Source organism: Vulpes lagopus, chromosome 15 (assembly GCF_018345385.1).
Source record: "Vulpes lagopus strain Blue_001 chromosome 15, ASM1834538v1, whole genome shotgun sequence".
NCBI classification, from domain to species: Eukaryota; Metazoa; Chordata; class Mammalia; order Carnivora; family Canidae; genus Vulpes; species Vulpes lagopus.
In genome coordinates, this window is record NC_054838.1 from 36,334,247 (window position 1) to 36,356,421 (window position 22,175).

The 22,175-nt window shown below is 39.1% G+C and overlaps 1 pseudogene; it reads right to left on the reverse strand.

Moving 5' to 3' along the window:
• Positions 1-18,730: 18,730 nt before the first annotated feature.
• On the reverse strand, positions 18,731-19,346 carry LOC121476340 (annotated as a pseudogene).
• Between the last annotated feature and the right edge of the window lie 2,829 nt (positions 19,347-22,175).

Here is a 22,175-nt window from a genome sequence, read left to right on the forward strand (position 1 = left end):
TACCATGGTTTTTAGGCTGAAACCAAGGAATCCTGTAGGAAGTGGAGAAAACCAGCAGGAGGTAGGACTATATGCATCTCAATTTTTCTCAATTAATTTTATAACATTACAGTGCACTTTGAATGAATCTCTAAATCATTAAGACTTTCCTTTAAAAGGAACGAAGTTGGGGTGCCTTGGTGGCTCAGTCAGTTAAGTGTCTGCTTTCAGCTCAGGTCATGATCCCAGGGTCCTGGGATTAAGCCTGCTTCTCCCTCTCCCTTGGCTGCTCCTCCTGCTTGTGCATTCTCTCTTTCTAATAAAGAAATAAAATCTGGGTGGGGGGTGGGGATGACTGGGTGATGGGCACTGAGGGGGGCACTTGATGGGATGAGCACTGGGTGTTATTCTATATGTTGGCAAATTGAACACCAATAAAAAATAAATTTACAAAAAAAAATAAATAAAATCTTAAAAAACAATAATAAAAGAAAAAAATAGAAAGAATGAAGTTAAAAACTCCTGATCTAGTTCAACTGCTTCATTTCTCCAAGAATGATACTGAGGCCCAGTCTGGTTAAGTAACTTGTCCAAATCTCATAACTAGTTAGAAGCAGAGTGAGGAATAGCATTGAATCTTCTTTACCTGCACATTTGATAAGCATGCCATAAATGTCCTCATTCTCCAAATATTTTCCTTTGATTACCTCAAGCAAGTCATTTAAATCATCAAGAAGAAATAAGCCCTGAGGTTAGTCTCTCCTAATGACTCACTCTGCGACCTTGATCAGTACACTGATCTCTGAACCCTTGGTTTTTCCATAAGTAATATGGGATGATGATTCCTGTCTAGGAAGCTCTCAGTGGGGATGTTGTGATGACTGTAAAAAAGAACATGTGAAGGTTCACAAGGTTCTTCTGGGGAAGGACTCAGCAAGTTCAATATCTTATTTACAAATGCCCACTAAGGATGTCATTGCTTCTAAGGTGATCTCTATAATTCACTGTCCCTGTATATTTGTTGTTTCTGATTTGAGAAGGCAATGTAGTTCATTTTCGTAATCATGTTAAAGTTTATGAAATAGCCTCAAAAACTTCTTATCACATTGGCTTTCTGAGAGGACTGTGAGTTCTTACTACTTGGAGTTGATAGGTAAATCTTTTAGGTTAAACTCCTTTCATTCTAGATATGTTATAAAGGAAACTATCAATACTGGGTTCTAGCAAACATGGGTAACCTAGAGCTATATGAGATCAAAGGCCTTGTGTGTAAGTTACAGAGTATAGAATCCTTCCACCTAAGTGGCAGTTTTTCCTTCTTCCACAAGGTATAGTAAGAAAGTACTAATCACAGACCTTCAAGTTGACCTTGAAAGCAACCTAATGTATTTGTGATCTTTCTTTATTTCTCTGAGCTTGTTTTCTTACTTGTAAAAGGCAGTGTTGACCTTACCTTTCTACCTCATAGGGCCATCAACTGTCAAAAGAGAGAATACAGGGTGCCGTGTTTTAAAACTGTGAAGTATATGCTTACTAAAAGGATTGTCATTTTTAAGAATGCATAAAATTCTACAATTGTTTGTATGTACATATCAATTAAATCCTCTCAATTTGTTAGAAATACCTACTTTGGAATGATCAACTACTCAGGGTAAAGAAAGGTGTTTTGAATTATACTGATCTCTTTTATAGAATGTAAAGTGGCCTTACTGAGCAAGGCAAAGTTAGAGCTAAGGAATTACCTCCTTAACTGGCATTATCACAAAACCAGAAATATTTTCCTATTTTCAATTAAGAATATTTTAAATTAAAAAAATAAGAAATTAAACAGATCTTTACCAAAATTCTCTGGATGCCTCAAATTTCTAACTATATCTTTTGGAGAACAGCATTTCTATGATTATTCATGTTGATACTTTAAAAAATCTGGACCTAGTTTCCATCATGCAGACAAGCCACAGAAGCCGACCAATATTTTAAGACTGCAATATTTACTAATGGATGTCTGGCTAGAAAAAGTGTTGGCAGAATTCTGGCGGAGGCATTTACTCTCACTAATGATGTGGAACAGGGCTGCGTAATCGTGTCCACTTGGATTAAGTCTACCCAAGGCTTGTCATATTTTGAAATGGAACCAGAACAAGCACCCCCAAAAGTCCTGGGATTTTCCTGGAAGAAGCATTACATCAAAACTAGTTTAGACCTTCCCAAAGTCATCATACCAGCCATTCCTTTCATTTGAGACCCTCTTTACAAAAATGACTTCACAGAGTAGAGTGAATATCAGACTCTTTTGCAGAATGTTTAGAGACATAAAAACAGTGTATCCTATATTTGGGCCATCCTGGGTCAGGAAAAATCTTTCAAACATTTCCTTAGAAAACACATCAAATCAACTACATTTCTTGCTCATATACTAACATATCCCAAGGGTAAAGGGACACTCGATCCACACCCCCATCCCTCAACTCCATGCCCCAGGAAAGAAAACTATTCCCAGTTATGCATTATCAATTTCTTTCCTAGCTATACCTGAATCTAGAAGCATCAGTAGTTATTCATCAATAAGGAAGAAGGGCAATGACATTCATTTTGACTGTCTGGACATCGTTGCTGTATCACTCTTCTGGGGGAAAGTAATTTCTGTCTATTAAAAGAGACAGATTCTAAACTAAGATATGTGGGAAATCATTTAGTATTTAATAGAATTCAAGTCATGTACATAGCCTAAAAAATTATAATTAAAAAGGAGCCAGGCAAGGAAAATTAATAACAGCAAGCCTTTAAAATGGAAATCCTTAGAATAAAGGAATAGCCTTTGTTATCATATTAGTATTACTCTGTATTAAAAATGTCAAGATACTGTCATTGAATTTCTTTCCCTTCTACCTAGTTTCTAGACCTCCAAGGAATCTTCATTCTATTTTCTGAAATTAGATGCTGCTTCAAAGATTTTAGAAGTAAACCATGAAATGAGTACCAAGAAAGCATTAATTTTTGCAGATCATTATTAAATAACATTTTTATCCCACATTAATAATGTAATCACAACGTTTGTCAAATATCCCAAGATATGCTTTCAACAAATGTCTAATGTTTTCTGCAACCAAATCTGAATGTTTCAAATGGTTAGGAACTTAGCTTTGGGGTAGAAAAAGGTGCTGTATCTCTCCCCTTATCCCTCCCCCCTTTTCCCTCCCTTCCTTTCTTTCTTCCTCCCATTCATTCTTCCTTTTTCCACTCATATGGCCTTTTGATGCTTCTTATCTATACCAGGACAACATTTCAGTGGAAGCAATACCTCGGAAAACAATGTGCCAAATGCTTGTGTGGTAGCATTCAGACAAGGAGATGTATTTGCAATGTGTGATACTGTAGTCACCACTGCTCCTGTATGTCCTCTCTCAAGATGTTTGTGCCTGCATTGTTGATCAGATGTCATCAAAGATTATCCCTTTAATTTTTAACATTGTCAAAGTTAATATATGCCCTTTGCTTTTCAATATCATCAGTGTTAATGCAAACCTTTTAATTTTTAACATTTTAAAGTTAATATAAACTCCATTAATGCTTCTCAGCTGATTAAACACAGGAATGATCACTATGAACTAGTCATATTAGTAGTTTTTCCAGTAGGTAGTAAATTCTTTTTTTGGTAATAACATTGTCAACAGTTATAATGATATATATCCTTATTTACAATATTATTTTGTATGCAAATTACTATCTTTCTCAATACCTCATTGGAGGCTCTCCTCACAGCTCACCACCCCAGGCTTCTTTCCTGTCACCTCTCTTCCATGTCACCTCTTCCTCTTCCTCCTTTCCACCTCTCCCTCCCCCTGGAGCTTATTGTCTACACGTGCATCAACTCCTGCCTTCATCCTTCTAAGTTTTGTTAACACCTGATAGTATATGTAGTAAACTTTACTGTGTTGGTTTCCTAGGGCTGCCATAGCAGAGGATAGCAAATTGAGTGGCTTAAACAGCCTAAGTTTATTATGTCAAAGTTCTGAAAGCTAGAAATGTGAAATCAAGTTGTTGGCAGGGTTGTGTCTTCTGAGAGCTGTGAGGGAAGGATCTGTTCTAGGCCTTTCTCCTTGACTTGTAAATGGCTGTGTTCTTCCTCTGTCTCTTAACATTGTCTTCCCTTTATGCATGTCTATGTGTCCAAATTACCCCCTCTATAAGAATACCAATCATGTTGAATTTGGATCCAACCTAACAATCTCATTTTAATCTGATTATCTTTATAAAGATCCTATCTCCAAATAAGGTGACATCCTGAGGTACTAGATGTTAGGACTCTAACATATCTGTTTTTGGACACAACTCAACCCATAGCACTAAGGTTTAAAGATAACACACAAGGGGATCCCTGGGTGGCTCAGCGGTTTAGCACCTGCCTTCGACCCAGGGCATGATCCTGGAGACCCAGGATCGAGTCCCGTGTCAGGCTCCCTGCATGGAGCCTGCTTCTCCCTCTGCCTGTGTCTCTCCTCTCTCTCCCTCTTTCTGTGTATCTCATGAATAAATGAATAAAATCTTAAAAAAAAATAAAGATAACACACAAGAAATACAGCATAGAAAAGAAAAACTAAATCTTAAGCATCTTTGTTGGAGAATCTATTGGCTATGCCTGGTATAGAGTCTGATTCTGTCTATTCTTCTGTCCAAACTGCTACAATATTTCTGGGGCCACCTCACCATTCTGCATGGAAATCTGATGGTGTACATGCCTCTCTCTCTGTGATGGTTAATTTTATATGTCAGGTCAACTGAGCCACAGGGTATTCAGATATTTAGTTAAATATTATTCTGAGTGTTTCTGTGAGGGTGTTTTTGGATGAGATAAACATTTAAGTTAGTAGACTGAGTAAAGTATATTGCTCTCTGTAATATGAGTGGGCTCCGCCCAATCAGTTGAAGGGCTGAATAGAACACAAGTCTAACCTTTCCCTAAATAATAAAGAATTCTCCTCCCTGACCTGCAAACTGGGGCATCAGCATTTCTAGATCTACAGCAGCTACCAGCATAAGACTCCAACTGGGACACTGGCCCTATAGAATATGCATCTCCCTACCCCCTCACCCACACACATATATGCTATTGGTTCTGTTTCTCTGGAGAACTTTAACTAATACATTCCCTAAGACCATGTCCTACCTAATAAAGAATAACTACAAATAGCATAAGTATCCCTTCAGGATTGCAATCTATCTGCTACAGAGCCAGCCCTTTTTCTTACTAACTACTCTACCCAAATCCTTCAGTCTTAAGTGTTTATATCTGGGTTATTCCCCTGGGTTTCACTCATCTTTATGACTGAAAATGCTCCCCCATTGGTCTCTCCAAGAGCCTACCTCAAAGACAAAAATCTAGCTCTCAATCTTAGTGCCATCATGGATTAAGAGATACTGAGATCCAAACTCAGAGCATTCTGCTATGTGCACAGAACTTCTCACATACTCTTTGCATACATCTCAAATCATAGAATTTCTCAAGCTCTCCCCATCTGATTCCATCTAAGGCTTTTTGTGCAACTATGTAATTCCTGCTATAGCTTAATATTTCATGGGTATGGCTTTATAAAGAATTAACCTTGTCTGTTTAGGACTCAAAACCCTCCAAAGTTTAAACAGATCAGTGCTAAACCAAATCGAACTCTTGGAAGAGTGTTTCTGTGTTGGAGGGGGCCACATGACTCCCCCTGACTCCATGCTTGACTTTCGTCTTCACGTTGGGTTTCTGTTTTCCAGACTCTCTAGGCTACTACATCACCTGGTCCTGTCTTACACAAAGCTGTGTGGTTCCCCTTTAAAATTTTCAATGTGGACAAAAATGTTTTTTCTTGGCATAACTAAGACAGGCTGGTATTTTCAAGAACAGCTTTACTAAACATGAGGGAAAACAGAAAACAAATAATTACAGAAAACATACATGGTATAAAAATAGCCAAGTTTCCAACTGCAGGTTTCTGTTTCTAAAAATTCCATTAGAAGCAGGAAAGTTTTACTGGGCCTCAATCGCATTTACCCTTAGTCAACCACATCCCTTAATTTTGCCATATCCTGTCTGGTCTCCTTCTCCCCCACCTCCAACACCTCATCTATCCCGGGCCCTATAATCTTGAGCTGCTAGCTAGTTTTTTAAATCCATATCCCAAAGAAAAAAATACCCTATAACTTACTTTTTAAAATTATCATTCTCCTATTAAAAATATTCTGCATTCCCAAAGACTTGCCAAAATGCCTGCTTGTAAGAGATTTTTAGGTTTTGATGTTGAAGATCCACTGGATCTCAAACATTAACTCTTCTCAATACTGATATTAAATCAGCATAAAACAAAATGATTCCTGGGATAATGAATATTTACAATGGCAAATAAATAAATTTGAGCTCAAATAAATTTGAAGAATGTAGGGTTAAACTAAGTTTCAGTTTTTCTAATACATAATGTCTCAAATCATTTCATGCTGTCACCAAATACTTGCTGAGCACCTATTGTGTGCCAGGCACTGCTCTAGGTACTGAAAAAATCCTGATGAATAATGAGCAGAACAGATAAGATCCCTACCTTGCCTTCATAGAATTCACTTTCTAGGTATAGTTCACCAAAAAAGGTGAATGACCAAGCAAACAAGATTTCAAATAATGGTAAGGACTGTGAAGATATTAAGGGATGATGTCATAGGGAAGAACTAGAATTGGGGAAACCCAGGTGGCAGAGGGAACAATGAGTGCACAGACCTGACAGGCAAAAGCTTGACCTATTGAAAGAAGAAAGAGAGCCTCTGTGGCTGGAGCCAAGAAACTGAACAGGAAAGTGCATATGAAGAGGTATGATCTTAGAGGCCATGGTAAGAACGAAGATTTGATCATTGGTGTGATGGAAAGCAATTTGAAGGCCTTTAAGCCTTAGCATAATCTAATAATACAATTGGAAAAAAGAAATCTCCTTGGCTCTTATGTAGAGAATGGAATCTATCTATTATCTATCTCTATCTATCTATCTATCTATCTATCTATCTATCTATCTATCATCTATCTCTCTTAGAGAATGGAATGTAAAGGCCAAGATTACAAGTGGAGACCAGTTAGGAGTCTCTTATAATAGTTCACTTGAGAGATGGTAATGGGGTTGTCAGAACAGGTAGAGAGATGTGGATGGCCTCAGCATGTTTTTAAGGAGTGGAGACAACAGGGCTTCCTGATGAATTAATGTTGCAAATAGGGACCAGAGAGAAGACTGTGATAACTTGTAACTTTGGGGCTTGAGCAGTTAATTGGTGGTATTTTTGACTGAGCAAGAGAAAACTAAGGAAATCAAGAGATTGTTTTATCCATGTTCTGTTCAAGGTACCTATTATTACACACGTAAGAGGTGCTATCAAGTAGACCGATATATGAACATGGAACTTAGGAGAAAGATTTGTGTTATAAATTAGGAAATCATTGGCATAGAGATGGTATTTAAAGTCATGGATCTGGACAAGATCACCTAGTGAGAGTGTAGAGAGGAGTTAAGACCCAAAGCCAAGCCCTATGGCACTTCAAATTGAGAAATCTGGTACAGAGGAGGAGCCAGCAGGGAAGATTTTTAATGCGTTCATGTGCATTAATGACTCCTTAAGTGGCAATACAGAAGACAGCATTTCCCAGACTTATTTGACCTTGGAACCTTTTGTCACATAGCACCTCACAGAGATAGGATTCCAAGGAAAACATTTTGAGAAATATTGTTCATAACCTTCTAGCTGCACTCCATTGTAGCATAATATGTTAACTTCTAAGGTGACATAGGCAGGTCTTCTCCCTCTAAGCAGAGAGGTATTTCGATGAAAGTTGCTAAGCAAAACACTGCCCTGATGATCCAGGCCAAAAAATGTACCTGCAGGAAGCACACATGAGCCAAATGCAGTCATAAGGAAGGAAAGCTGTTCCACCATCGTGTTACTGAGCCAAACCTCACATGCTCTTTTCAAGTCTTTTTACATTAATAATACTTATTTTGCTGGAGGAGTGAGATTGAAGGTCTGAGGAGAGGCCCAGGAGGAAATGCTCTTTTCTTTTTTTGTTTTCTTTTCTTTTTCTTTTTCTTTTTCTTTTCTTTCTTTTTTTTTTTTTTTTTTTTTTTGTGAATTACGTAACTTTTTTCAAAATGCTAGCATTTGGGTGTTTTACCTATAAATAATACCAGGGTATCATTTGATACTCTGGAAAAAAAGTTAATTTAGATAAAGATTTTTCTCTATTTTCTAGTTAGCTAGTTTTTTTGTTTTTGTTATAAAGAACAGAAACTTACTCAGGTATATTATTGGGATCTGAGGCAGCCCTAAAGATAATTTCTCTCTAGGACCCACTTTCCCTCCCCTTCTCTCTCTCTCTCCTTCTCTACCCAATCCTTCCCTGACAAAATAGGCTAGAGTCCCTATGGTCTTTCTCTCATAGTACCTCAGAGATACTATGAGACACTTTACAGTTCCACGTTAAGAAATTGTAATAAAAACCTCTACATTTGTATAGCACTAAGTGGACCACACGTTTTGTGGACTGTTTGTATTCCTGTAAAATCCATATGTTGAAATCCTTAACCTTCAATGTGATGGTATTAAGAGGTGTGGTAGTAATTGGGATGTAATTAAGTCTTGAGCATGGAGCCCTTGTGGGTGAGATTATTACCCTTATAAGAAACACAAGAGCAAACTGATAGTTGCCAGAGGGAGTGGAATGGGGAGAATGAGCAAAATAGATAAAAAGGAGTGAGAGATACCGGCTTTCAGTTATAGAATGAATAAGCCATGACAATAAAAGGTACAGCAGAGGGAATGTAGTCAATGGTATTATAATTGCATTGTATGGTGACGGATGGTAACTACATTTGCAGTGAGCATAGCATAATGTGTACACTTGTTCAATCATACGTATACGTTGTATACCTCAAGCTAATATAACATTATATGTCAACCATACTCCAATTTAAAAAAAAAAATTAAAAACAAGAAGAAAAAAACCCAGGAGAGATGATCTTTCTTTCTCAGCTGTGTGAGGATACAAGGAGAAAGCAGTCATGTGCAAACAGGAAGAGTTCCCTTGCCAGACACCAGATCTGCTGGGGCATTGATTTTGGACTTCTAGCTTCCCGGACTGTGAGAAATAAATGTTTGTTGTTTAAGTCACCCAGTCAGTCTATGCTATTCCTCTAGAACAACCCAAAGTAAGAGAACATGGTCTTGGAGGTTTGCTTTGTAAACCAAGACCTGGGGAGGAGAGACAACCCGGTGGAAGGAGCCTACATGGGCCTGATAATCCTAAATTGTTCTTTTGTGTGTCTGCCTGCAAGAGGCTTCATTAGGGCTTCAAATTCCTCCTCTGCAAAAGGAAAAGATTAGGAAGGGGTAAGTAATTTTCAATCTGCATTTTCCAGCATTTACAATCTGATTTTATGATTTTGAGATGGAGTGTCTTGGCTGAGGTCATACGGTAAGGTGGGATATACTTGTTCTATCACCTTGTTCAATGTTTTGCTTCATGACACCACACTGCATTTCCATTAAAAAATATATATATTTTAATTTCAACTAATCTTTTTCATCTTTTTGGATTGCCATGAAAACACTGCCAGAAGGCAGCATTGTGCAGTGCAAAAGCATAAACTTTGAAACAAATGGCATGGGACCTAAGTTTGGAGGTAGGTCTACTTTTAGGTCTGTGACCTTGGAGCACCTAGTTAACCCCTTCTCAGTCTCATTTTGTCATCTGTAAGACAAGTGTATGTAATACCTGCCTTATAGGATTGCTGATCAGATTGAAATTGTATCTACAAAACATTATGGTCATAGCAGGTACAGGCATTCTTAGTCCATTCAGGCTGCTAACAGAAATTTACTTCTCACATTTTTGGAGTTTGAGAAGTCCAAAATCAAGGTTCTGACATATCTAGTGTCTGGTGAGAACCCACTTCCTGGTTTGCAGATGGCAGAAAAGGGGCTAGCAAATTCTTGGCCTTTGCTTATAAGGGCACTAATCCCAGTCATGAGAGCTCTGCCCTCATTACCTAATCATTCCCCAAATCATGCCCCACTTCCTAATACTGGGGATTAGGATTTTAACATACGAATTTGAGGAAGACACAAGCATTCTCTAGCACAGTCCATCTCACATTTCACAGCTCCCTCCTTCTTAAGGATTTGGGCAGATAAGGAATTACAGCAGAGTTCATGAACCAGGATGGGGATGGGGCATGCATGTTCCGGATAAGTAATATTTATTCGGGAAACCATCTTAGTTTAATCATTCTTGTTGAAAACCTTTTCAAAATATTGCTCCGTCCTCCTCCTTTGGAAACCACACACTCTGAATGTAATTGAATCTTTCTTGATGATTGAAGACCTTGCCATGCCTCAGGCTTATTATTCAGAACTTATTCAGCTGCTTGGATAAGTATGCAGAAGGTGCAAAACTTAGTTGGAAACAGGTTGAACTCAGGAAATCTTCTAGAAGTTTGTTATTTAGTTTGAATTGAAATCTTTGTTAACAGTTTTTTTGTGGTTCAGACTTCTAAATAGTGCAAACATTCCATTTATAGATGAGGTTATTAGATATTGTGTGCTGGTTAAACAAATGATCAACAGATTTTTTCCTTTGAATGACTAATGTATTGAAGGACCTGAGGCAGACATCATTTTGAAGATGAGGAAATATGAAGATTAGTTTGAGGCCTTAAGGAATGAATACGACCATGGGGGGAGGGGCAAAACATAAACTCATAAAAAAGTAACTGTAACAAGAGCCAAGTGAAAAAGAGAAGTCTTCATAAAGAAGTCAGTAAGTGAAATGGGACTTGAACCATGTAGGATTTGGTCCAGTTGTGCTCAGTGGTAAGAAGAATGTTTGATAGGGAAGGGTTTTTAAAGTAGAGGGAATAATTTGAATAAATACATAGGGATGGGATGGGGAAGCTTGAGGTCTATCCAAAGGACCATAAATTGTTCAGAAATAATTAAGGCTAACAAAATATATTTAGTTGGGACATTCCTGGTTTTTGATAAAATGTGCTGAATAGGCCAATGTCTTGAAAAGTGTTTCTCAGGCTCCTGTAGTTGTGGGAAACTATTATCTACTGTACAGGCTTTTGTTGTTTTGTTTTGTTTTTTTCAAATATTTTATTTATTTATTCATGAGAGACACAGAGAGGGAGCCAGAGACATAGGCAGAGGGAGAAGCAGGCCCCATGCAAGGAGCCCGATGTAGGACTCGATCCTGGACTCCAGGATCATGTCCTCGGCCGAAGGCAAGGGCTCAACCACTGAGCCACCCAAGCATCCCTACTGCACATGCTTTTGTAAATTATTTTATTTCTGTGGGCCTATAATATATATTTTACAAGAGAATTCATAGGGCTTCCAATTTGCCTGTTGTTAGAAGCCCTAGAATCATTTCTTGGACACCAAAGATGTCTAGTACACCAGAAAACCCTACCAAAATCCAGTTTTCTTTGTAGAAAACAACCTTTAGAGCCACAGGATAGGTCCTATTTAGACCTCATTGCCCCTCCTTAACCACCTCAAGTTAGCAGTGTGGAGGAGAGAAATAGATTTCTCTATTCTCCCCACTTGCCTCACCTGCCCCTCATTTTCCAGCCTAGCCCTGTGCCCCCTCCGATCCCATACTGGATTCTTAAAAAGAAGGGCACTTTCCTCAGAGGGAAAGACATCCTTTCATCTACTGATACATGGACTTCCATACTCCTTTATGAAAGTGGAAAATGAGAAAAAGAGAAAAATCTGTGCAGGACCCTGGTGTTATGGGACATAGTCCACTTTGTGGAAGTCATCACTCCTAGCAGAGGTAAATAGCATGACATAACAATGTGTATATTCCACATTAAATTATCTGGGTAATGAGTCCCTTGTTAAAAATTGCTGGATAGACCATCTTGTTAACATTTCCAAGTATTGGTTGACTCTGATAAGTAAAGAAAGACTGACGAGATTCTCAAACTCAGCATTCCACATGTAGAACAAACCTAGGCTATGCCAAAGAACATGACCTTTTTGCTTTTTAAGGAAGCAAACATCGTATCCTGAATACCAGATGAGGAGGGTACTTGGTGTTGCTGCCTGAATAGGGCCAAGGTTCCCTTCTAGTCTTCTTTTTTCATTGTTGTTTTTCCATATTTGACCTCTTTGTTCCTGCCATTCACCTTCGATCATAAACATAAAACTGCTCACCATATAATGAAAAGCTCTTTTCCTAACAAGGCACAGGGCCAGAGTGGTAGAATTGGAAGGAAACTCAGAAGCATTGAATTCACCCTTCTGCCTTTTGAGATAAGGAAAACGAAGCCCAGAAAGATAAAGTAGCCTTATTGAATATGGAGACGATACGGATGGAAGCAAGTGGTATTTCAGGTAGTGTTCGTTTACAGAGTGTGATCACACATGTGATTGCATAAAAAAACCTGTGATGTAGGTGACATTATTAGGATTTTTTTTTTTAATACATGAGGAAACTGAGACCCAGAGAATTCTCCTGTAAGGAGAAAGAGCACATGCCTTTTCATCAGGGAAACTGCCATGACAATGCCTAGTGGCTCTGAAATGCCAAACTCCGCTCTGAAGGGCTAGGCATTCAAAGATTGATAAGATGCTGCACATGTGCTCACATCTATGAGGGGAGGGTTGTCAGCCCACACACAGGGCTACCCTAATGCTATCATAACATTACCTGAATCCTGGAAGCCTGAGTTCTATGCAGCCATTTGATGCCCTCTAAACATGGTTTTGTGGAAACCTTAGAAAGAGCCAGCTCTTCTGCAGAGGAATCTATATTTTAAACTAGACAAAACTAAGGGTCTCTGTAACATGAAAAGTAAATAAAGTTGGCTCAAGATTACGGAGGCATTCAGAGTTTAATTGGAAATCGAGGTGGAATGGGGATGAACTACGGGCTTTCAGGACTCTTTTTGTTCTTTTACTGTTCTTTGTGAAGAGCACCTATCTCTGTGACCCTGCCTTTTCAAGTGGCACTGACGAGCATACACTCTTTTTTCCCCCTTTTATTCTTTTTCCCCTTTTTATTCTTGGGGAAAGAATCTGATCACTAACTAGATGATACTTTTGTGGATGGCGAAAAATCATTTGGAACTTATGGTAGTCTAAGACAAGGATCAGCAAACCACTCCCTATAGGCTAAATCCAGCCTGCTGCCTATTTTTGTAGGCTTATGAGTTAAGGCCAGTTTTTACATTTTTAAATGATTAGAAAGAATAAAAAGAAGAATATTTCATGCCACATGAATCTTATATTAAGTTTAAATTTCAGTGGCAATAAATAAAATTTTAGGGGAATACAGATATTTTTTATCATTTCCATTTTATTTATGACTGCTTTTGTGCTACAATAATGGGATTTAATAGTTGCAACAAGTTTTATGGCCTGCAGAGCTTAAATATTTACTATCCAGCACTCAACAGAGAATCTTTGCTAACCCCTGTTTTAGAGCACTAATCATACGTAAAAAAAATTGTTCTATTCATATTCATCTCCTAAACTAGACTTTTGAGCTTTTGAGGGACTCCACTTTGCTTAGAATGAACCTTTATTCTTGGTTGGTACTGTACATGTCTGTAGGGTGAAAAGAAAAATAAATAAATGATGTAGGTTTCACCAAGTCACTTCTCATTTCTGAGCCGTAGTTTTCCTCTTTTGTGAAATGAAAGAGTTGGCTGCGGTGACCTTGGTCCCTTCTAGCTCTGAATGTTTGCTTCATAACATTCTATGCTTTAATGTTACTGCAGCCAAAAATAAGTATTATGTTCAGTTAATTGAATCTTCTTTTTTATAACTTTGGGTTCTCCCTTAGTGACTTTCTGAATATTGGCTGGTTTCTCAGGTCTGTCAGTACCATGAAGGGAATGCCCTTACTAGCTAACTTTACTGGAGCATATGATGTTAGTATTGTGTACAATATCTATTGTGTGGAAATTCATTATAAATCAGTAACTTCCTTTTCTTCATACCTGCCTGTCTTATGTGAGTCTGGTGACATGAACAATTTTCTCAGGGCTTGGTTACTATTAAGAATCTGAACATGTGGAGTCCAGAGACCACATTTTGGGTTTATGACTACTCTTACCCCACTTCCATCAAGATGCATCCACATGGCCTAGAAAACAGCTATCTGACATTACTTAGAACTTCTCACTACTTAGAAAAATTTAGTATTTGGAAAATAGTGGCATTTTTAAACCAAATGGATATAAAAGTTCTCCTCCAAACCTCACAAGTGCACAGGGCTATGCCCTCAGGTGGTGGTCAGTGGACACTGTCATGGAGCAAGGTTATATGGCCTGATGTGTTATCAACGGGATTTGATTTGAATGATTATCATGCACTGTTTCATCCCAGAAGGATCATTGCCTCTTCCCAACCCCATCACTGGTAAGGGGGCAGAAAATCTTAGAATTAAGGCACATATGATGTGAGGAAGCATGTTTGCCCTAAGTGTGGCCCAGTGAAGGCTTCCTGTGCAGCAGCCAAGACCAGCCATCATGTAACAGGTGAAATTTGTTTTTGGACTCTTCTGTTCCCTTCTCTACTTCTTCCCCAAGGTTTCTAACACTGTCCATTCCACCTTGGACCTCCGCTATGATGCACTAGGCATAAGAAGCACCCAAACTTTAAGTTCAGTATCTCCTTTCCCTTTCTCTTTTAAATGAAAGGTAGTGAGGTATAATGGAAAAGGGTAAAGCACTGAAAATCATGTTAGTCTGAGATCCAGTTCCTCCACTCAGTGGTGGAGTCTCAGTTCCTATTATCTACTTAGTGAAGATGATACTTACTACCTGCCACTACTTATCACCCAGAGTCCCTTACAGGCAAGGACCATGCATTATTTATTCTTCTTTTTATCTTGCATTGTTCAGTACATAGCATGCAGTAGACATTTGACAAGTGTCTGAGCAAAAATTGAACTGACTTTACACATAATCTTACATGGATCATGACACATGGAGTGTTCTACTCAGTTCACTGTCAGCAAATACTAGGCAGACGTGTCCCACTTCTCACTTCTTTGCCAAATGGTCTAAAACAGTTACTATATTCTTTCCAGCTGAGTGTCTTCTTTATCTAAGTTTCACAATCTTTAGCAAAGTCCTCTGGAAGGCCACTGTGATTTGACTGAAATTATCACAGGAAAAAACAATTAGATACAATTCTGGTTTGAATTCAACCTCCACCTTATAAATGAAGAAACCTAGACCTAAGAAGATTATGTGATTTGGCAGAGGTCACAGAACTAATTGCAGAGGGAGTTGGAACTAGAATGTCGGTCTCTAGGTTCTTCACCCAATTCTCTATCGACTATATAACATCTATGTTCTGATAGAAGTCTCAATGCCTTCAAGCCAAGAAGTGAGCACTGGGGGAAATAGCTAGCAAGGATGAGTATGGGAGTCAGGGAGGGTGGGAAAATAGGAGGGCCTAGAGTCATATAGCTGTTTCCCTGTCAATTCAGAAGGCAAGCAAGTTATTCAGCAACTTTCACTGAAGGCCTCTTTCAGGCAAAGGTACAAGGTCCCAGAGATCTAGATAGATAAAATGAGGACTCTGCCCCAAGACTTATAGACCCATAAACAGTGAAAAACAAAACAGGATGATAAGTTAGCTAACAGAGATTTGCTAAGAGCCCTTCAAGGACTAGAGGGCATGACCCAGAGAAGTCAAGGAGGGCTTAACTGAGGAAGGAAATTCTGAGCTGATTCTTTCAAAAAGAGTTATGCTTCTCCAAAGCAAAGAAGGGAAAGCATTTTCCAGCAGAAGGAACTGTGTGCAAAGACATGGTCTAGAAAGGCATGGCTTGGCATATATAGGGACTAACAAAGAGTTCTTCATGGAGACAACATTGATATATGGTAAATGGGGGAAAAGAAGGGAGGGGATAAAGAACAGTGCCAGGAAAGGGACCTAGGAAGAAAAGCAAATGCAGCCTGCTTCGAAGGAGACTACAGAGGTTGATAATATCTTTATGATATTATCTTTGGATCATATCTTTAACTTAATATAGCAGATCCTAAATCCCAACACACTGCCCAGTGGCATGCTATTCCCATTACATAACACGTTGTATATTTTGTTCTCCATTCTATTGCCAGCACCTAGCAGGTGGCAAATAAATATTTACCATGTCTGACACCTAGGAAGTATCAAATAAATATTCTATAAATATTTATAAATATTCTATATATTTCTCTACATATATTCTATATATAGAATACTCATAAATATTCTATAAATATTTATTTGAATCATGCCTAGAACCTAGTAGATATTAAATAAATATTTGTAGAATTAGTCTTTTAAGTGATACATTTTTACCATGGCAACCACATACAGAGTGACTTTAAAATATCCTGTCCTTTAGTTGTCATTAGTACAACTGTATTTGCAATGCATTTGAAGTTCTGACTTAGAAAATATGGTAACAAAACTCATAGATACAATCTCATCAAAAACTCCCTTGCCAGCTTGAGTATTTGGGAGGGATATGCGAAGGGGATGTGGTTTTATGTAGAGCACACCATTTCTGGGCTAGAGGCCTCAGCCACTCCCTTCTGCATGGCTGCCCGCCCATGTGGTCTCAGATGAGAGCCGCCCTTCTGTCTCATTCTTTGCCCACTGAACACACAAGCTTTAGGAGTCTTGGATGAAAGTAGAAAGCATTAGCATCTTGGAAAGGATCTAGTTGGGGTGCTTGTGGCCTTGTATGGGTCTTTCCAAACAGGTTTCTGGCTGTCCTATTGGGAGAGGAAATCTCCAACATCTGCAGAGATGAGTGTGTTGTTACAAACTTAACATCTGCCCAATACTCCCTGAAATATAATATTTAATGTGCTTGATTAGTACTGTCAAGTGGATCATCAGTGAAAACCATTATCAACCTTATAATGCTCATTTTGTTCTCATTCTTCCTCACCTTCTTCCTCTTCACTTCATTCTCCTTCTTCTTCTTCCACTGTCCTTCCATTTTTGTTTGGTTTTAGATTCAGATGTCAAAATTACTGAGTGTACATAGATTTTTATTTTAGTTGTGTAAGAGGCTTGCATTATGTTCTGACTTTTCACAGCCTATCTCTATCTCCTAGAAAATTTTACATCTCTTCTGCCTTTCTTAATGGTTTTACCATTCTCCCATTCACCCAAAATAAAAATCCTTAGAACTTTCTCCTCTATTTCTCTCACCATTTCATTCTTGAGTCCCCTTAATTCTACCCCAAATTTTCCTCACCTGTATCTCTTCTTTCCTGTCACCTTAAATGAGGCTCTCAATCTGGGTTGTTCAAACAGCATCTTAACTGACCTCTCTGACTCCAAGATCTCCTAATCAGCAGCCTTTGCACTGCTCACTAAATCACATTGGACAGTGTCACTGTCCTCCTCTGAAGCCATGGGCAGCTCCTCATCATACAGTGAATAAAATACAAAATCTTTGGTGTGCTATTCAAGACCATGTTGAGTCTTGACAGTGCTTTCCAGCCAACCTTTGGAAATGAAAAATCCACAGAAAAAAATAGATGGATAAATGTGTGTGTATGTGTGTGTATATGTATATACACACACATACATATATATGTATGTATATATATGTATATATACACACACACACACACACAGTGTTATAAGTGGTTATTAAGATTTCTAGGCAAGTCCACAGAAGTCTGTTCAATGTATAATTGTAGGCAGACTACTGTGCATGTGCAATTTTTTAAAAAAATTACTTAGCAGTGCCAATAAATATAACAGGAAAACCACTAAAATTTTTAAATATTTTTAAGCAATAGATCCTGACTACTGGCCTTTGGGGTAACAAGATGGATAGACAGCTCCTTTTGTCTTACTAGGTGACATTTGCTATATGCTTGCGATATGCCAGGCCATGTACTAAGACCTTTACAAGCATTAGCATTACAAGTGTTTGATCTCACAATAACCTTATAAAATAGGTATCATTCTTTTCCCCATTTAACAAACAAGGAAACTGAGAAACAGGAAAGTTAAATAACCTGCCCAAGGTCACATAGGGAGTGGTAATGGTGAGATATGAATTGAGGCAGCTTGGTTCCAAAGCTCCCACTGTGAATGACAACCCTAGATTAAGAACCACTGGAGAGTTCTCTGGAGAGCCCCAGTTAATAGTGGGGGATGCACAGGAAGTTTCTAAAACTGACTGACTGGGGACAAAGCTGGGTAGTCAGGATAGGGTACTGGGTGTATGTTTTTTGTTATGGTCATTTTGATACTAGTGGTATTTTGACATTCATACTTAATTCATTTCTATGAAGAATAAAGCATTAAATTTTCAACTTAAAAGATCGTTAAGTACTCTGCAGTAGAAACTCATTCTAATATCAGGATGAAGTGGGGGCTGGAGTCAGAGATGTGGTAAGAGACAATGAAGCCTAGAAATCAGGTAAGGTTTCATACACATTATTTGTGCATTTGTTTAAAGAGATTGGCTTGATACATAGGATTACAGAATGTCCATGGTGTCAAAGTGGTCTAAAAAAAGGTTCTACTTCAAAGAGACTTACAGGAGGAAGAGGTTAAGCAGTGAGCGCTAACCACAACCTGCCTTGGGCAGAAGCAGAAGGAAGCCTCAGGCCAAGTAATGGGAGGAGAGTCACTTTCTGTTCTGGTCATCAGAAAGGGCAAAGATCAAAATATCATTTTTGCAATGGATGAGTTTACAAAATTGCAGGAAGTGTGACAAGACTTGAAAGACAAGACACATTTTTTTTAAGGAGTTCAGCTTTTTATTGAATAGGTTACAGAAGAGGTTTAGTTAGAAAGACCAAAGCCCATGTCATCATCAGACTCCTCTGAGACTTTGCTTCTAACCTTTTTTCCTCTGCTGGGGCAGCCATGGTGCAGAGGGTGGGAGCTGCTCCTGGTACAGCGCCGGCTGCTTGGGAGGGTCCACCAGCCCCTATATTGCAGATGGGGCTCTCGATGTTGACATCAGCCAGGGCCTTTGCAAACAAGCCTGGCCCAAAAGATCCAACATTTATACCTGCTGCTTTAATGAGGGCAGTGCTCTTATGCTCTGTGACCATCACCTCATCGTGGAGCAGGTCAAGGGCCAAGTATCCTACTCTACCACTTACCAACTATGTGTCTTCAGGCAAATCTCAACCTCTGAACCTTAGTTTCTTCATGGAATCAAAGGGAGTAATAATATTGCTTAATTCCCAAGATTATTGGGGGCCTTAAATTGTGCCTCAGCTTGTCAGCATTCAGTAAATATTTATCAGAGCAGTTAGTGGCATTACCACTATTTTATTTTACTTTTTTGTATTTCTTAAGTTTTCTATCACAAACATATATTGCTTTTGTTTGTTTGTTTGTTTTTAAAGATTTTATTTATTTATTCATGAGAGACAGAGAGAGAGAGAGGCAGAGACACAAGCAGAGGGAGAAGCAGGCTCCACGCAGGGAACCTGATGTGGGACTCGATCCCGGGTCTCCAGGATCAGGCCCTGGGCTGAAGGCAGCGCTAAACCGCTGCACCACCCAGGGATTCCCCGTATATTGCTTTTGTAATTAGAAACAAAAACATGAAACTTACTCTTTTTTAAAATAACAAACATAATTTCTCATATTTTCACATTTGCTCTCTTCACCTTCATTTCTTTCATTTCCCTTGCTGCTATATATAAAAATGGGTCCTCTCCACCCAGCAATATTCAGGAGATGCTATGTGATGTCAGTTTTCATCTATACTCCAGCATGGCTTTAAGGGGTCAGCTCAGGGTACCGAGGCCTACAGTACTTAGATGAGGCTGAGATCAGTGGTAGCTCATTGCCATGGGAGCTCTGTTCTCTCCATTACCCATCCATCCCTGTCCAGACACTGCCAGGCCTCAGAGAGCTCCATTTTTTTTTAATCCTACTAGTTTCATTTATTCAGCACCAAGACCCAGAGTTACTGACATAGGCTGCAGGAGTCAAGCCTACAGTTGGTCTTTGGAAACCAGGGAGAGCGTGGGTATAATAAATAAAGCAAAGTTCTGGCAGAAAACTGGCTTTTAATCTTGAAGTGTCCCCTGATTCTCTTCTTTTCTTTATAATTTTAGGTTTGTGGGTCCCAGATCTCCATATTTGCCTTCTGGTGCTGCCTTAGCAATAATAAAAGAAGAATGCAGGGATTTAAGGCTGAGTTTTATCAGCTCCTAAAGCATTCTCTCATTAGAAAGCATAACCAGGGGTCTCTGTCACATTTGAAGCTACCTGGTCTGCCCACCCTCTCATGCAGTGGGTCTTTTCTCACACAAACAGGTAAGGGAAGAGCCGAAGGGCCAGGATTTTTCTCAGTGTGTGGGCTTCTTGGAGCACAGGGTGTGGTTCATCAGCTTCCTCTCAAACCCACTCCTGCTTGCTTGTTCCTATTTCAGCCAGTATCACTGCCATCCACCCAGCTGCCTAGGTTAGAAATCTAGGTGTCATCCTTTCCCTCTATTCACGCCTCACATCCAATTATACATGCAGTCCTACTTTCTCTACTGCTCCAAATGGCTCTCGAAGTCATCTGGTTCTCTCCATTTCCACTACTACCAACTAATCAAGACAACCATGACCTCCTGCCTCTATAATTGGTATCCCCCAAATAGGACAGTTGTTTGAATGCCGGGTAGCCCCAGATGACATTTATAGAGAAGATAAGGAACGTGTCAGGGTTACCGAGGCAGTCAGTGACAGCAGATCCAGAGGAGAGTCCAGGCTTTCTGGTTCCAAGTTGAGCACTGCTCCTGGACACCATTTGTTCATTCATTCACTATGCAGTTAACCCTTGAACAATGCAAGGGTCAGGGGCAACCTCCCACACAGTTGAAAATTTACATTTAACTTTTGACTCCTCCGAAACTTAACTACTAGTAGCCTAGAAGCCTTGCTGATAAGATAAACGATCATTTTGTATATGTGTTGTAACTATATTCTTACAATGAAGTGAACTAGAAAAAAAAGTTATTAAGAAAATCACAAAGAAGAGAAAATACATTTATAGTACTGTATTATATTAATTGAAGATAAAACTGCATAAAGGTGGACCCAGGCAGCTCAAACCTGTGTTGTTCAAGGTCAACTGTATTGCATTGAGACCCTGATTGGTGCTGGGCACAGTGCTGGATGAAATCATGATCTCCCTTTAGGGTTTCTTCAGTGTCACCTCTGGGGGTGACTCCCCATATTGGATTAGGGTCTTCAGCCTGTTGATTTATGGCCTGATCACTCTTGCATATTCTCAACTACATTAGAGTAGGGCATTTCTCAGACCCCTGCCACTCCTCTCATTCTGACATTCCACAAGTGAGACCAACAGCAAATGCACACATCGAGGCACTTCTCCCAAGGAAAAGATTCTATGTGAGTTCAATATTTACAGCACAAATAAGTGGAAATGTTTCCCTTTAGACCAAACTTATAACCTACATAGGAAAGGGGTACAGGAAAGTTGATCTGGTTCAGCTTTCATTCCTATGACACTCCATAACTTCTTGGAAAGTCAGTGCTCAGAGCATGCATGATAAGTTCCTCAGTATACCCAGAGTTCCAACTGATTCACCTAACACATGTTACTAAAGGTGTACTATGTGCCAAACACAGTGCTGGTGCTGGGAACACAGTGCTGTATAACATAGACAGACATTTTACTTTAGGGGACCTCATAGGCTAATGGAATCTTTTTTTTTTTTTATAGGCTAATGGAATCTGAGCTAAACTGTTAACCTAGTTTCCTTTTAAATATATTCTTGTCTGGATACCATCTTTACAAATTTCAAGTACTGGATTATAGAATCATAGATTCTAGGAGACAAATAGGAGATATTCACTAGCCTAATGCCTTTCTCCACTTAGCCAATGTTTAAACCCCTTTTATAATATTCCTGTCGAGTGATCATGTGGCCCCACTTTGGACATTGCCAATAGTGGGATTTACTACCTCCAAAGTGATCTTTTCTATTTCTAAACAGCAGGAGGAATTCCATTGTTTTTCCCTATGTCAAACCAAAATTGGTTTCCCTAAAGCTTGTACTGTGTTGTGGCCTTTAGGCTGATGTAGTCAAGACAGTCTCTTCTGCTCTGAGTCAGCCTTGAATGTGAAAGCATGCTTACTATGTCCACTGTTTCGACCT